Source organism: Antennarius striatus, chromosome 21 (genome assembly GCF_040054535.1).
Source record: "Antennarius striatus isolate MH-2024 chromosome 21, ASM4005453v1, whole genome shotgun sequence".
In the NCBI taxonomy this organism is placed as follows: Eukaryota; Metazoa; Chordata; class Actinopteri; order Lophiiformes; family Antennariidae; genus Antennarius; species Antennarius striatus.
Window position 1 is genome coordinate 13366418 of NC_090796.1, and position 18237 is coordinate 13384654.

Sequence of the window (18237 nt, forward strand, 5' to 3'; positions counted from 1 at the left end):
TCCACTTTCTTCAGGAAACAGTCCGACGCTGGAAGCTGCGTGACGGGAAACAGATGTTGCGCTTCAGTCGAGTCACAGCAACGCAACCAAACGTTCTCGAGTGATTTGAAGGAACTTTTTTGATGAAGCGGGAGGACTTTTGGGCGCCAGCTGTGCTGTCATTTCTGCATCGGACATGATTTGGGGGGGGGGGGGGGGGGGGGTAAGTGACTCTCATTTCTTTCTCGGACAAACGGGGTTCGCGGATTGGTGGATTTCCTCCATCCAGGGCTCGAATTTCTTTGCCTTTGTCCGATGACTTATGAATGAAGTCTCGGTTCCGTCTATTAGCCAATCAGAAGCCTAGAATTCAAGCTCCTAGCAACCATGGGCGGATCTTGCGCCGCAGCAGCCAATCACCAGCGCGCAGACTCCAGACCTGTATACTGGATTTTCCAGTTGTTTTTCATTCACAAAAAGAGAGAGGGAAAGTTAGAAAAAAAAAAAGCCTCCCATTCATAAAAACCTGCACAGGCACGTAAGTCTTGACGTGTTTTCTTTTTCAGTTCCAACGAATTGACTTTGTTTACCTCATTTCATCCTCTTAAATTTGAACTACGGTAAAAGCAGGAAGAGAAAAGTGTCGTCCTCCTCTGCGGGAGCCGCATGCGTTCAAACGGGCATAAAAACGGACGTAAATCCCATCACAGCCATGCATTCTTACATTTTTGAGGTTTTTCCAGTCTGCAGCCACATGACCAGCACAGATTTAGTTCTGCATGAGGAAACAGTATGGTGAAATTCTGGCTGCTTATTGATCCTGAACAACAATTCCAATGTCAGAAGGTTGTTGTTTTTTAAAGAGAACATGCTCTGATGGCGTCTGATCGTTAGCCTGATTTAAAAATATATATTATATATCCATAGATACCAGAGTAGAACAGACTCAGGGTGAGCACAAAGTTACTATTGTGGTGTTTCACTGGTTCGGTTTAGGCCACGCTGTAAAGTCATGTGTAATCACACAGACCAAAACAGGGAATCTAAAGAGGTCAAAGGAGGATTAAAGGGAAATAGATGGGGGGGGGGGGGTAGGTTACACAACATTTTGTGTATTTTTCTTACTCTCTGGTTTAGATACTGGGTGGTTTTGAGTCCAACCTACTCAAATGAAACACTTAGAAGGAAAAATGAAGCTCCACACTCGTGCTGTGATTTTGAAGTCACAGCCTTGGCTATAGGTACCTTTGTTTCTCATCATTTTTAGCCAATTGCATCACAGATGTTAAAGTAAAACTAAACAATAGTATTTTATTATGCTAGCAGAAGTTCTTGGTCCCCAGAGGAGGAACCTTTAGCTCCTTTCACACCCTTTGTGCATAGAATTATTTCTTTGGTTCAGTGTAAAAAAAAAAAAAGAGCCCAAAAGGATCTTCACTTCTTCACTTATAGCACCGTCGTTAGTTCTAGATTCAATTTTAAATACATTTCCAATGAAATGGTTTATGTACATGTGTGGGACACGTGCGACATATGTCAAGAGACACTGAGCACGCCTGAAGGTCCATTTAATACATCCCAGTGTGCAACACATGAACAATGTACCATGATATTTAGCTTTATATAAATTGTGATTGTGTTAATTTCGTCTAATTACACAAACCTTAACACTTTATTTACAAATGTTTGTACATTTAGTATGTCAAAAAGTCCAAACCAGGTATGACAGGTCAGAAGCAAAGAACTGGTAGGAATATGGAAACAGTTTGTTCTCGTGGTTAAATTCCCCTTTGTATTATTTCCACAACCTCATTTGGCAAAGAAAGTATGACTAAACTTAATTTTGCTGCGACTGCACTACTGAAAAATCTCTGCCAGTGCAAAAAAAAAACAAACAAAAAAACAGTCACATGTGAAATATCGACAAAATCAAAGTACAGACCTTGTTGGACTAAGAACCAAAAAAAGAAGAAGACTTTTTTCCCCCTCCATGTAAATAATCTTTGTCTCTTTAAAATCATGTTGAAACATGAGTCATCATTTTTCAGTCTTGACAAACTATTGACAAATCCCTAGCCTTGCAAAACAAAGTTGCACGTGATGCAAAGTTCAGCAGTGTCAAAGGTGAAAAACATTGAAGTCATTTCTACTTCTAACTCTTTTTTTTTTTGTCCCAACTGAAGTGAACACATAAAGTTTACAGGATGAAAAGAGTTGCGTTGGACCGTTGTTGTGTGTTTCATTTACAGAACACACACACACACACGCTCCACAAATGCACTGTGAAATCCACAGTAATAGTCATCCACCCCTGTGTCTAATATAGCTTTGTCAGCAGAGAGATAAGTACTGGCAGAGACAGAGGGGAGACATTTTAAGTTCATAGCGGTGCTGTGGAGTGGCCTCAGAGTGCTTATTGATCAAAGCTGGCTGTGCCTGATGGATGAGTGAAATGTTATTATAGCCTCAGCTGTTCCACGAATTCAGAGCTCTAGCCAGATGAAGGGAGAGGAAAAGGAGGAATCAGATTCAGATTCTTCTTCTCAAAGACAAATTATAAAAATTCAAAGAGAAAGCAAGCAGGGAAAAGAAACCAAAACTAAAAGAAATGAATGGAGTAAGAGAATAATGAGATAGGATGGTTAAAAAAAAAAAAATTAAAAAAAAGAGGATGTGGAGAGGAGAAAGGCAAGAAGGTTGAGGAGTCTGTGGGGGATGGTGTTGTTTGGAAGGCTCGTCGACAACACCTCCGTCGTCTTCCCCTCCCTGGAGCTTCTCTCTCTCTCTCTCTCTCTCTCTCTCTCTCTCTCTCTCTCTCTCTCTCTCTCTCTCTCTCTCTCTCTCCATCCTCCCATTCCTCCCTCCCACCCTCCTGATAAGGCTGATGGTGAAAACAAGGACGCCACTCAGGGACTTACTGAAAGCATAAATATAACATCCATTCACACAGTGGCTCGTGTTCATTCAGGAATACTCAGAATTGGTGACTTTTGAGGTCTTTTTTTTTGTTTTTATATATATTTTTATGAAGTTTTAAATCAAATTCTTGATAGTTGAGTTCTGTTTAGTTAAAGCTCTGGAGCTTTTGGTGACTCACGTGATCTTCATCATCACAGGAAACAAGCCCAGTTATGACAGAAATATTGTTGTTTAAATGTCCATTTTCTTGGAGCGCTATAAGAGTCCAAATCTCCATATTATGCACGACATTCCCAACACCTGAACAACTGTAGGACGAAACAGACGTAGTGCTCAGTGGGTAAAACCAGAACCAGTGCCAACCATGAGATAATTACAAAATTATATTACTTCTAACTAAGTGAAAACTTATGCCGACACTTATTGATTAGTTTTTGAAGTTGCGTCAGAGCTGCATTGATATCTATCCAGCTACTAATCACTGGAACTTTGGGACATTTTGGCCCTATTTCCTCGAAATTGATGTTATCAAAATGAGGAAAATTCTCCTGGAGGAGTCGTGCGTTCGCAGAGCGACCACCAACACACACAAACAAACACCTCATGAAAAATCTGCGATTTTTGGGGCTGCTGATCATGACCAGTTTTCCGTTTCGTCCATAAACTCACCAACCTCCAGCGAGCACAGCGTGTCGGCGTAGCGACTGGACCCCTATCGGGACTGTAATGGATTCCCCTAACAACCATTGCTCAGTTTTGTCAAAACACAAAGCAAACCAGATGGATTCAATCTGTTTGTGCCAACCAATAAATTCCTGCCTCCCCTCAAATTAAAAATAAAGATTATCAGAGCTCAACAACAGCCTCGTTTCATTTTAGGTTTCTTCACACCTTGCAAAAAACAAATGGAGTCTGTTACAGGACTTTGTGCGTAGGAGAACTTACATCTCATTCTGAATGGTCGGGCATGCAGGGCCATTAAAACAAACAGGACTTACTTTCAGGCTGGACGCCGCCAGAGAGCCCCGGTTTGTTTGGAGTGTGGAAAGGGCCCCTGAGGAAGAGCAGCCTCTCTCACGTGCCTTGCCAACTGAAAAATGATTCCTAATGCAAACACTCATTGTGTGAAACACAGGCCAGTCTGTCGTTTCACATGCTCTTCTAACTCGCTCGCTGTTGCTTTACTGGGAGACCTTTTTCCAGTTTCTCTTTCCAAAAGTGACCAAAAATAATCGACTTCCTGACTTGTCACACATCCTCATTGTGCCACGTTGCCAAAATTGGATCCTCCAGGTCTGCCTTGTGTCCCACTCGCGTGAAAAACCAACCGTGTATGATTTATATGTCAGGAAGGAAAAAAAAAGTTCTCCCAGCAAACAATACATACCTGAAAATAACTGGAGACCAAATAGAGCCAGTTGTATTTGTTGAATGATTAAAAAAAACCAACAATCAAACATAAAGCACACTTCCTTAGAAGGTCACCATTGATGATTTGAACTTGTGACCCTCCCTGGAAAGATCCTATTGTTTAGGTCAATTTAGTCCTCTATATCATGTTGCTCTTGGAGCGCTGCCTCGAACAGACACACATCAATGCCATAATTATGAGGCAGCACCTAAACAATGAACAGACTGTATTTCAATATGTGCATACAAGCAAAAACCACATGTTGATTTGTGAGTCACTTCTGTTGACGTGATTGGTTGTTAACAAATAGACGTTTCGTGGTTTTGATTTACACCTCCTGGCTTTGGCGCTCCTGATGCTCGGTGCAGAGGACCGTCGCTCCTTGCTGGGCTTCGGACCAGCTGAGTGATTTCCCACCCGTGCTCCAACCCAGCGGAATTTCTGCCAGCCGTCGCCCCAGACAGGGTTCACTCGCCCCAGCTGAGCCCTGTCTGCTCCCGGCAACGGGATTAGCTTCAATGGTGGTGTCTGTTTATGCGAGAGAAGAAAGAGTTTGAACCAGAAAGAGATCTTTCTTGGTGTGTACATGCACATGTATCCACGTATGTGCGCTGCCATACATCGCCACCTCCTTTGACTGCCGTCTGTGCTGTAAACTCCCTCCAAAGCCCGCTCTTTATTCCCCCCAGGACACTGCACCATTGCTGCGATGCCTGCTTGTGTATAGCCATAGTCAGGAAATGTCACTGTTGGCATCTGACGAAGGGTAGAGCGCCAACTCAAGTGTTCCTCCTGGCCACCTGCGGCCCAACCTCCTCCGAGCAGACACTAGCTCACTTGTTAGTTCACCGTCCATTCCTTGCCATTCCCCTCCACCGTCGGCCTGTCTGGCCCGCTCTGGCCCAGAGAAAGATCAATCAGGTAAGCACAATAGCATTTATAAGGGTGTTTGTGACTGGCAGCCCCAAAGAGAAGGAGCTGCCATGCAGCTGCACCGGCCCAGCTGAGCTGCCAGATAAAACACAAAGCTGTCTCCAAATTCTCCCCCACACGGATACGCAGACGCCGCAAAAACACCAATTTTAAGTGTTTGAAAGAGCAGAAAATCTTAATCAACAAAACACAAATCTTTTCTTTTTAAGCCGTGTTTACACTCGTTGTGTGTTTTTACTGTTACCTCCAATGAAGAGATGACTTTTATTTGCCAGGTTTGGTTTGTTTGCTGTGTGCCTTCTGTGTGTTTGTCTGTCAGGATTACTCCAAAAGTTAAGAATGGGGTTTGATAAAAGGAATGAAAAGAGTTTGAAGAAACCTCCCCACAGCTGAAATATCGCAGCTATGAAACTAATAATAATAATAATAATAATAATAATAATAATAACCCCAATATAATCCCAGATTCTGGTGGCTGGTATTTATTTATTACTTATTAATTTTTTAGCACCACAACTCAATCTGTCACTCATTTTGTAAGTTGTCATCCTCCTATAAAATACTAAAATAGTATAAAACATATTGTACAGTTCTTTTTAGTCTTACAATGATTGTGTTTATTGCAAGAAAACAACTTGTCCAACAGTGTGACCCTGTTTTAAAGAGACAACAAAGGAGCTCTATATTTGTGCGCTCCATGAAAAAATATTACGACTTGACTATAATAATTTTTTTTTCTGCAAACACGATAAAGTGCCAACGCAATACTGTATATTTCAAAGCAGCATTTATTTTTTACTAACAATATATAACTATAACTATATCATGCTTCAACACTTTACCACCTGTGTTAACGTCAAACTATTTATTTGAATGTTATTGTGAAAGACACGTGCAAACATGCGTGTATTCACATTCATCTCTATTCATGCGTTCACGCCATAAAAGCAGCCCTCTTTTACCAGCCAAAGTTGGGGTGGGGGGCGGGTGGGATGCACTAAAGTGTGTTGTGGGACACATTGTTTTAAACTAAAAGCAGGATGGATTTAAGGAGGCACAGAGGAGCCTTGTTGATGTCTCTCTCTCTCTCTTTATGTCTTGTTCACTTGTTCACTGCCCACATTGAACTGGTTTAGGGTAAGCCCTCCTATTGTTACCTCCCCCTGCCATCTCTTTACCTTGTGTCCTTTTTTTCACTTCTTTTCCATGCTAATTTTGCAGGGTCATACAAACAAACAAACAAACAAATGTAATCCTGTGTCATGTAATTTATAGTGATCTATCCACAAGGGGAAAAACCATTGGCGCTGGCCCTCCCTCATCTAAACTGACTCTGAATCAAAGGCAGGATTTGTGGATGGCATGACTGTTTGGCACACTGAAGATAAAGCTGCATCCCAAGATCTCAACAATAAGGGATACCCTGTATTGAAAACCAAACAAAGGTTAGATTTTCAGCCAGTTATTTTAGCTTTCATGAGCTCTGTTCTCCATTTGCTATTGGGGTTTCATGGTTCTTCAATCCGGTATTGGAGTGTTTTCACAAGGGAGCCTGTCTAATTTTGTTGGATTCCTGCTTCTAATGACTCTCAATCCTTGTAAACTCTGTGGTGTAAACAATGCCTCCAGATCTTTCCACCAAAACAACATACAAGACCGTTTGGAGGCTTTGCCGTGTGGGCGGTTGTATTTCATTTGGGTTTATCCGGTACTAGGAGACCCGATAACACACTCAACTTGACCACAGATGTCCCGTCATGGGTGATGGTGAATTTAACAGGATGTGAAGTTTATAGAAAAAAAAAATCACCTTAACAGAATATTCCAAATGTTTCTGTTTACATGCAGCTTTCTTGCTGTTTATGCGGAAAGCTTTTTATTGCATTATTGTTATTGTGAAGTCGTTTTCAGAGGTAGTACGGCTCCTCCATTAGAGTCTGCAGCTGCACCAGCAGCCTGGTTGAGGCTGGAATGGTTCCTGTAAGATCTTTCCAGTTCATGACTTTGGGCTTTCCCCTGTCATGCCTGTTTTTAACATCACACAACTATGAATTATGGGTGGTTGCCTCTTACTGAAATTATGCATGAAGGTCCCCCCACAACACCAATAAGGAGCCCTCAAGCAGTTGCGGATTTCACAGCGTGACGTCCCTGAGTTGTCATGGATTTCTATGGAACGGCTGTGGGGGTGGGATGAAGGTTTGGGCCTGACTCTGGGAATAAGATGGACACAATCTAAACAATGTGAGCTTGCAGTGTGTGTTGACTTGTTTTCTCAGTGCAACACATTTCAGCATGAGCGAAACACTTTTGAGTCAAACCTCTGAAGTGTTTTCCAAGGATCAAATGCGTCTAAGACACGCAGACTGATTCTGGTAATCCCATTTTTTGTTATGACTCCGATCTTATTTAGGTTTGGCATCCATTCCTGCACGTATTTTTGGATTTGCCGCTCCAGCTGGGAATGGGACGCCGCTGACATGAACCACGAAAAACGAAACTCAGATGATCAGACTGGCTAAAAATGTATTCACACTCACCCCCCCAAAAAAAATGGTTGTTTGGGTGAACGGTAATCACGATCGGATGTAGGTAAAATAATTACAAGAGTTGAGATCGCCCAGAAAAGGCGGTCTTGGCTCACTTCCAGTTGAACTCCAGAGTGATTTGTTGGTGGTGTGAAAACCAACAACCCGAAAAAGAGTTGTTAATAACAGAAATGTTATTTCAGCTCAACAAATAAATTCTGAGTGTGAAATCTGTTGATCGGTTTTGGTCAAACTGCTCTCTATGTGTACCGTCCGGCAACCACACATCAATAACCTGAGAAAACCTACCGCACCAGGAGTCTTGTGTTCTTCCTGTCTCTAACTGCTCGCCATTTTACCCATCATGCACTAAATTTTACTATCTAATAACACTAATAATGCTTATGAGGGCTTTATGACACCAAATAATACTTAAGTATCCACATCACCCAGGCATTAAAGTTCTGATTGAATTGCTGCCCCAGAAATCTGATTTCCACAGGCCGGTCCTCATGATGCACTAATGATGCACCATGACAATCATTAAACTCAGATCAATGAGGGAAAATGAAAGCAAAAAAGTGAATTAGTTCACCCAAAGTCTACAGAAAACATCCATCACAGTTTGCTTCCTGATTCAATTTTGATTACATTCATTATTTTTCTTCTTTGCGGCTACTCGGGAAGAGGAAAATAAGTTGAAATAACTTTCAGCCAGTTGTCTATACACCATGTTGAAGAGGTAGAAACGGTGTGTGAGCGCTAGAACGCAACACGGTTTCCTGTTCGGGACATGCTTGGAGGGTTCAGCATGACATAACTAAAAACAATAACCCATTGAGAGAACTCGGCTGATTGGCCACTCCCTCCTCGTGTCATGCCACATTCGCTCTGCTCAGGTAAAGCTGAGTGATGTCAGCCCTCCCTCTTGGCTTCATCGGTAAGGGGGGGGGGGATGGGATGAAGTCAGTGGTGTTTGAAGGAGTGAGATCATTTTTCCATTGACTGCAGAGCAGGCAGTGTAAGGGACACCTCCTCTGGCAGTCAGGGATATGTTGCTTGTTGGCCTGTCTATCAATGTGCCCGCTTGTTTTGCTTTTATACTCGCCTGATCACCCTTTGCACCAAACTGACTTTATTTCATGTCATTTCAAAGAGATGAAAATAGTCAGAATAAGACTTTTTACCCCATACACCCCCAGAGAATGGTCTATTTTTGCCCTATTCCTTAATCTTATTAGGAAATTATACCTAAACTAATAAATGGAAGCTCAAAAACTAGCACAAATACACACAGAAATAAAGAAAGATAAAAATATAAGAAGGGTTTCTTATGCATCCGTTGCTTCCGGACAGATTTCCCTACCCTGGACTTTCTCGGTTACATGTACCAGCCTGTCAGCTGGTTTCTTTTTAAAGGACTTTGATGGGTTTTTCCAGGAAAATCCAAAGGATATGACATTTATGTTTGATCCCGAGTGCCTCGTCTCTCTGTTCCACCCCTCAGCAGTGCCTACAGTGTGCCACACTAGCTAATGTTAGCTGAGAAATGGAGTCTGCTGACCACAACCAAATGGCTGGGACCTACCACAATGCAGTCAGAAACGCTAAGCTAACATAGATTTCAGAGCGGTATTGAAAGAAATAAGAGATCAATCGACCGATAACATGGGTGGATGGATTGCTTCAGTTTCTCTCTCACACACATAGAAGAAGGACTGTATTCTAGACACACAGTAACTGACGTACCCTAACTAGAACACAGAGGAGCACATTACACCTGTGAGAACAAACTAACAAACAACATGAAACCGGACACCGATGCCCACAAACAGCACTAACTGCACAGATACACACCCCCCTCCTACCCCCACCCCCACCCCACTTTACCCATCTCAACATGACATCAGCTCGTCCTGGGTTACTTGGCCTCCCGAGTATCCTGATGGCTGCGATAAGGCAGGAAAGTCACTGATTAGCTGGGAATCTCATTACACAGGGAGCAACAGATCCCTCCCTCCTCCACCCCCCACCACCACCACCCCCCCTCCCTTGTCTATCACTCTCCAACAACTCATCTCCATCACTAAAGACATGCACGAGAAATCAGGAGAAGAACGAGCCAAACGGCGAAGCAGATGAAGCAGAAACGACTGATGGAGACAAATCCGGGAAGCAATCCTGTCCAAAGCAAACAACACTGATAAACGAGAGTAAACAGCTCTGACATAAACTTCAACAAATTTTAACAACTTTATTAACTGCTTTTGTGCTCTAATTCCAGTGACGTTAGGGTGTCAGATGGTGCGCCACTGATAACTATTGATGAATCACTGTTGAAAGGTTTTGCTGATCTGCCAGCCCTTCATCATTTCATGTCATCAGCAAACCAACGTTTTTATCTTGTCCGGTTTCTATTACTGATCAGAGTCACATCGGGTTTTGATGTTTTAATGCTTTGCGAGGACCAAAATTATACTTTGTCCTTACATTTGCTTGCTTGAATCTGACCCAACCACGGCAATCATAATGAAATTAAGTAATAAAAGTTTGGATCAAGCTCTTTTGAATTTTAAATGACAGACAAGATGTTCTTAATCATTGAATCCATTGAATTTAATTCATTTGAATAATAAAATAAAAAAGTTGGGTAAAGGTTGCTGTAAATCACACTGCAGCTGCACGACTATTGACTTAAGCGCCTGCTTCTTCTGATGTCACAGCATTTCCCTGTAATGCTGTAAGGGTATATTGAGCTTTGCTCTGCTGCAGTTGAGCCCATTGTCCCGGATACAAGAAGAGCAAACGTATGCTTGACGGAGCCCCCTTTTTAGGACTCAATCAGGCCTTTGGTGGGGTCCGCTGACCCAGAAAATGGGTTTCCACAGCCAGAGGAAATGATACTCAGTAATCACCTTACTGGCAACACTCGGGAAGGAATGCACCGGGATCTCACACATACTGAGAGAACGGTATACGTCCTAAAGAAGAACTTCTAGCCCCCATGTACCCGAGTGGATCTATTATCACGTTACATTGCAAATCAGAATTAATTGACACTTGTTCTTCTCATAGCATGCACTTGCGTGTTTCCCACACATACCTGTCGCATACATATTTTACAGGAGTGTTTCTGAGTGCTGAGAACAGGTGTATCATGTGTCCCTCACGCAACTTTCTCATGGGACATGCGGTTGAGATGTAAAAGGAGATCAAGCAAAGACGGTTGGTTCTTCATTCTCTCTGTCCTCTTTTTTTTTTTTTTTTACTACAGCTTTGGTTTGATGATTGTTGTAGAAAAACATAAAAGAAAGTATCATAGATTCTCAAACTTGCCTCATAATTTCCCAAAAGCATCGCATGTTGTGCTGTTTACGATGCTAATTCAATAAAACTAAGCTATTCAGAATGAACTGCTACACTTGCATCCGTGTTCTAGCTTAACATTTGCCATTGTAAGCATGTTTAACTTGCTGATTACAAAGGTCACTTTCAATAATCCTCTGGCATTGCTTCAGATTATTAATGTCCTTAAAACAGTTACACCTTATGGTAAATAATACAAAAGAACAATCAATGCCAGCATGGGCCTTCTGATTAAGCGCTAGTAACCTTGCTAAACTCCAGCTTATTTGTGGAAAAAACAACAACACATGCCTGGAGCTAACAGTGACATATTACACAGAGAGCATCTGATAGGGGTGGGTGTGTTCAGAGCAAACATTTTCCCTGTGTTATTCTGTTACACATGCCATTGCATAATCACAAGCAATTTCAAATAGGTCATTCAGGCTCTTGTTATTTAAGATCTTTGGAGGACCTGTTTTGACAGTCATGCTCATTGATCTGGCTTGGTGTTCACTTTCACATGGGAATTGATTGGATGGTAAAGATAGAACGATTGATCGGGCTTATTCAGAACTACATTTCCACTGCAGAGACCTCAGTGCACATTAAGCATTCTTTGTGAAGCTACATTACAATTGCAATGGAAGTTTTATTGAATGGCGCAGCGAATGCTCTCACTGCAATGCTCAACTAGTCTGCTTTTAGGTTTGTCAAACCAATGAACGTAATATCAACTTCCTTTTCTGAGAGATGAAAATCTATTTAAGTAAATATTTCAAACAAAATTTGATGTGTTGTAGTCTTCTATAAATGATTTAACTGCTTCACCAATAACTGAATTAGATTTAATAAAATAAAGCAGCAGCACTTTTTTGAAATGATGCAAGATCTTACTAACTATATTTAAAAAAAGGATCCTTCATAGAATGTATTTTGCATTTTTTTGTCTCTCTCTAGTCGTGCGTCTACCTGTGGATATTCCTGCCGGACACTGAATAAGAGCAGATGGCCGAGGTGATGATCTCAGAGATGACAATAAGGTTTATGGTGACGTCCCCAGGCAACACAGTGGTGGGGATGAGATAAACCACTGCTGCATGTTTGATTTGAGTAAATATTTTTGATGGTTGACGGTGGAAACCGTGTGGAAGCTCCACCGATCATGCATTCTGCAAACTTTAGCACCTCCATGGTGTTTTATTGAGGGTATTGTTTGCTGATTTTTTTCTAGTAATGACCTCTTGAAAATAGGCGTAGGAACCGATAGGGGGATGGGGGACGTGTCCCCTTCATTATTGGAGACAGGCGCATTTGTCTCAACCAACAATTACACCGCGGGGGGAGAAAAATATTAGATTTTGAAATCTTTAACTCAGGTGCTTTTATTTTGAAAGCGCAGCACAGCGTCTTGTCATTGGCCCGTTCCCTCCCAGAGGCGGGACACAGCGACAGACGGTCCAATGACGAAAACTGTCTTGAACGAGGTCGAAAGGTCCGTAGGGAGTGTTGCCATGAGCATGGCTTGTTTATAACTTCTCATTGTAGTTTACATTCATCTTTTGAGTTAAGTCATGTTGACTCGTCCAATATTTAACTGCTAACTCTGTCAGTGTTCATACGTGACGTCACGGCTAGCCCCAAAAAGGTTCTGTGATGTCATTTCAGCACAATGCCACCAGCAAAGAAACAGCTAAGTCAGCAGCAGCAGGACTCATTCTGTGTGTTTTTTTTCTTTTAAAGAGTAACGTCAGTGTGAGTAACGGTAACACAACTTAAATTGATTAGTGAAATATGTGTCAGTCTGATATTATACATGAACAATTTTATCATGAGAAGAACCGTGATACAGTCAGGGAAGAGATAGGAGAGGCAGGTGGAGCTTCAGGGTGTGAGGAAAGGTTTAAAAATCACATTATTTATTATATTAGATCAGAGAACAAGTGAGGACTAAATAAATAATTAGATAAATAGATCGCGATCTCCATTGCGGATTCCTCAATCGTGTATGGTTCCTGGAAGGCATTGACTGTAAATACCGAGGGCGCACTGTACAGCATTACAACTCAACATTTTTGTGTTTTAAATTGACATTAAAAGTGAATCATTTGTTTATAACATTCTTAATGGGTTTTTTTTTGGTCATAAACTTGTTTCTTAAAGAACCAGTTCAAGTGAGAGTCAATCTAAGTAAATGCATATTTGACCATTATAAAATGGATTTTGATCAATAAAACATGTTAAACACCGCACCTGTGTGTGCTACTAAATTTGTCTTGAGGTTCTGATAGTACCAGTGCTGCCACCTGATTAAGTAAGGTACAGCCCTGGAATGACTTCATCATTATGCTTTTTATTAAAGACTAAAGCCAATTGTTTCATGAGGTTTTTTTCTGGATGGTTCCTGATATATGCCAATGTTAAACTAATTTCTAAGCCCTTGCAGTCAATGAGAAGTTCTGTGAGACAGACACCACAAGCGTCTTTTCGTTGGCCTCATTCCTTGATCCCAGGTTTAAAACTCGGTTTCCAGAGCTGTGCTAATACCGAATCAGCTGTGCGTCGCTTGAAATCCGAATGTGCGGCGTTTTTGCGCAATTTACCCCTAAGAAGCGGAGCCGCCGGATTCAACTGGAGCTGCAGCCAGTACAAGCTGCATCTTCTCAACATAGGCAAATAACATAATTTGGTTGCATAGGTTTATTTGTATTTATCCATTTACCAACTACATTTTCTATTATGTTTTATTTTCAAACATTGACCTGTGGAGGCTGCTTGACAGGAATGCTGAAGAGGAGAGAGCCTCCAGAAAAGCCACTGCTGATGCCATCGTGGAGGTGCAGCGGTATCTGTCCGGTATCGTGTCCAGGAAGAAGAATCGGCTCAAAGCTTTGACAGTGGAAAAACTAGTGTTTCTAAATAAAATGTATAAGAACACCAAGTTTACCCAAGCGTATGAAAACATACAAGTCTAAATGTATGAGAATTTCAACATATGCATACAAATAATGATTAGTAAACAAGTCAGATCAGATTAAAGTCGGAATTCCGACTTTTATCTCACAATATAGACCTTGTATTTTTCCAATGGTCCCAATCCTCCTGTGTAACTCACGCACACAAACACATATGTATGTATTTATATTGGATATACGTGCATGTACACGTAATCTATATTTCTTATTGCTTTATTGAACCCTAAGAGGATCAAGGATCATAAATCAATTTCCTACAATATATGTGTGACCACCCATGTCAGCTTCTTTCTGCTGTAGGTTACCCACAGTGATCGTATAGTGGTTTGTGTTTAATTACAATAACATTATATTCACACAATAATCACATTAAACATTCACATTCAGTCCCTCGTATTAGTAAATCACAGCCAGCTCAATCTAACTCCTCACTGTGGTGCTCTGCTGCCACCTTCTGGCGGTCATAGAACATAGCAGGCGCCCTCTAACACAAATGATGAACTAACAACAAATCCAATCACAATGGTTAACGTTCTAGGACATATTCTACAATTAAGGTGAGCTGCAATATCAAATGAAATATTAAATGACGAAATCATCATAAAATTCAAGATGATGCGTTTTTACATGGGGGGGGGGGGGGATTACCATTACAGATCCTTCACCAACGTAGAAATAAAATGTTCATACGTCTTCCGAAAAAAAACTTTTTTGTGTGGTTCTCCAGCGTAGCTCAACAGATACAACGCTAGGAAATTCAACTTTACGCTTTTTTGCGGCACAATTGTCGCAAACGCTTCGAAGCCCCACGGGGCGCCATTCAGACGTCACTAATCACGTGACTGTGGACCAAAAATCCGCGATGAGGTGGAGTCGTAATCGCTGATGCTCACACTGTATCTCATCCAGACGTAGTGGCATCGTGTCACACCTGCGATCAAATGAAAACGGAGCATTTATAGTTTCTCACTTCGGCCACAAGAGGGCGTCAAACACATTTAATGTCTTCTGAATATCTAATCATCAATGATAAACACAGCATGTCTTATTATTTGAAATGTATACAATAATAAATCTGCTTGAAATGCTATCTAGCAGTAGCCCCCTATCCCTTCTCGTTAGTTTCATAAAGGTAAAGTAGATGTTTGTTCGTCTGTCAGCCACTTTTTCTTTGAAAACCGCTCCAGGTTAAATCTTCCACCGTGTGTTTTCAGGTATGGTCCTGGTTTCCGGCCACCAGGACGCTTCCGGTCCATTTTCTCCGGTTCACTAAACTTCAACCGGAAGACGTTTTGTCTCTCATCCAAGAGGCTTCTTCAGTTCCTATCCGTGACCTGGATAAAATGAGAACCTATACAGACAGAAATCCACCTGCTTTATCTTCTGGTGACGTCAGTGAACGGAACGATCGTCATCACGTCTTGTTTCAGCGGAGCCAAACTTGGTGGAACACCGAGTCACCTCTCGGGCCGGCTCGGCTAAACTCGGGAATGTTCGTTCCTAGAATGACATACCTGTAATCATTATGCTTTGATTAAAGACTCAAGCTATTCTGTTCAAAAGGAAGAGGCAGAAGTGTTTTCTCTGGATGTTTTTCCCACACCTTATAATCATAAAACATAAACATACATATATTATTCAAATATCGGTGTGCACAACAACACTTTTTCTAGAAACATTTGAAGAAAAAAAAGTAAAAGATCACCGCATTTTGTGAACGTTTTGTAGTGTAGTTCATTTATGACATATTTACTCAAACTATTTATTTTTTAAAGTCATTCCTACGCCCTTGCTCTTGAAAGAAAGGGGAAGGAGGGGGGGGTTAAAGAACAATGATATGACTCACTGAAACAACAGTCGGTTGTGGTCACAGGCGCCATCAGAAGGCATTTAATAGTACAGCACAATATCTTTACAGGCTTTCAGTAAAACAGCACAGGGTTTTATTCATTCATATAAAAATAAAAATGGATAAACACATTTTTATTGAATAAAATTTTAAAAAATGAAATTGTTTCAGACTACATTATTTTCTTTGACCCTTAAATTTAATTCACATTTATCTCCTCATATCATGTGATGATGATGATGATGATGATGATGATGATGATGATCATCATCATCATCATCATCATCATCATCATCATCATCATCATCATCATCATCATCAACATCATCATCATCATCATCATCATCATCCAACCAGTGAAGCTGGTCGAAGAAACAGAAGTTCTAATCAAAAGGACAGATAGTAAATGCATTTATAATGAGTTCATAGATGTGGATCACACACACTTTGAAACAAATCAGGTCGGTCTCCTCAATTTCAATGATTCCATCTGAGCTCTAGGGGGCGGCAGTGGGCCGCTGCTGTAAAGGACGAGAGAACAGGACAAATCTAATCCGTAAAATTTAATCCAACATCATTACAAGGATTACTTTCTGTCCTGAGACAAAGACAAGCAAGAAGAGGAAAATGCAGAGTGAACCCTAATAGATGTGACTGAACCAAAATGTTAACTTTGTTAACTATTTGTAACAGAGATCTGGTATTTGTTCTGACATGCCAGCATTAAATGTATATTTAGTATAAATGAAACCATTTCACAAGAACTGTAATGAAAATCAGTCTATTCCTGTTAAATGCAGGCAAGGCGAGGCAGCTTTGTGTAGATTCTGTCGACTTGGCAATTCAATATGCTTTCAGATATATAAAAAAAGAAAAGAAAAATGAAAAGAAACCATGAAATGAAACAATAAAAGAATATATAAAACGACATAATGACAAGGCAAGCAAATATAAAAACAGAAAAGAGAACAAAGACAATAAGGCGGATGAAACGAGAGAATAACTCGTTTTTATTGTCATTTAATTCAATAAAAAGTAGTGAAAGAAGCCATCAGCCTTGATTTAACAGAACAGAGAGTTGCAGCCGACTTTCCTATAAGATTTGCGTTAGAACTGAATGCTGCTTCTTAATTTGGACCTAAGAGACATTATGGAAACACAGATGACAAACCCTTTAGAACTTCGTAAATCAACAGCAAATTAAATAATTGACTCACACACAGGAAGCCGGTGTGAAGATATGAAAAACTAAAGCGACGTGACCCACTTTGAGGAAAAAAATTCATGAGATCATTAGGATTTGTCTTATTTTATTGTTTTTGCTTACATAAGTCCAAAGTAATCACCATCCTCTGACTAAACCCTAAAATCTCTGCAGCTTCATGCGATTCCATTCTTTTCTAGGCGCTTTTATAGGCCACATAATATCTTTATGATGTTATCACATCACGTTAAGATGGAGCTGAGGTTGCGTAGCGTCTAGATGGGCTCCCTGTCTCTCTCTTTTGCTCTTTCAGATGTTTTAGATATAAGATTTTGTTCAAAAAGATTTAAACACACGCCATCAAACTGCTCTGAGATTAAAATGAGTGAAATCCATAAATATGGGCCCCCCCCCCCAGTCCGCCTCAGTGTCCCACTCAGTTACATTCACCAGTCGTGGAGCTATCGTAGGAGAGCATATATCTCTGCTCCATGGATCTGTTTCCTTCACCGCATCGTGGAGCCATATTTCAATCTCGCCCACTTGTTTGACCTCTGGGGGTGGCGGGGTGGTGAGGGGGTTAGGGGGGGGGGGGGGATCCAGACAATCTGGTAATGATGTCACTTTTCCAAACCTATCAAGACCAATCAGTGTACAACACAAGGACACGTGCACGCAGACACAGACAGATACACGCCAACACGCATACAAGTGCACACGCACACACTCAAATTAAGAAATAGTCTTACATAAACAGAGTAATACAATATCTTAAAACCCATTTAGAGGGAGCTCTGAAATAAACCGTTGACTTATTGCATTTGTCAGGTCTTCCAAACTGATTGGTCTGTCTCTTTCCTTCTCTCTCAGACATTTTTTTTTTCCTGCACAGATGAAATATTGTGCAGGAGATGAGTGAAATCTTGCCTGCTCTGACAAACAGAGGTTGGACGGAAGCGTAAAGGCCAAGAACGAGAAGAGAAGCAGGTAATAATGGTGGGCTCTTTGGACCAGACCCCATCCGGACCAGGTTTCACTAAGCTCCCCTTTTCCCCCTTTCTCAGAGTCTGTGGGAGTAGAATAACACAACACCG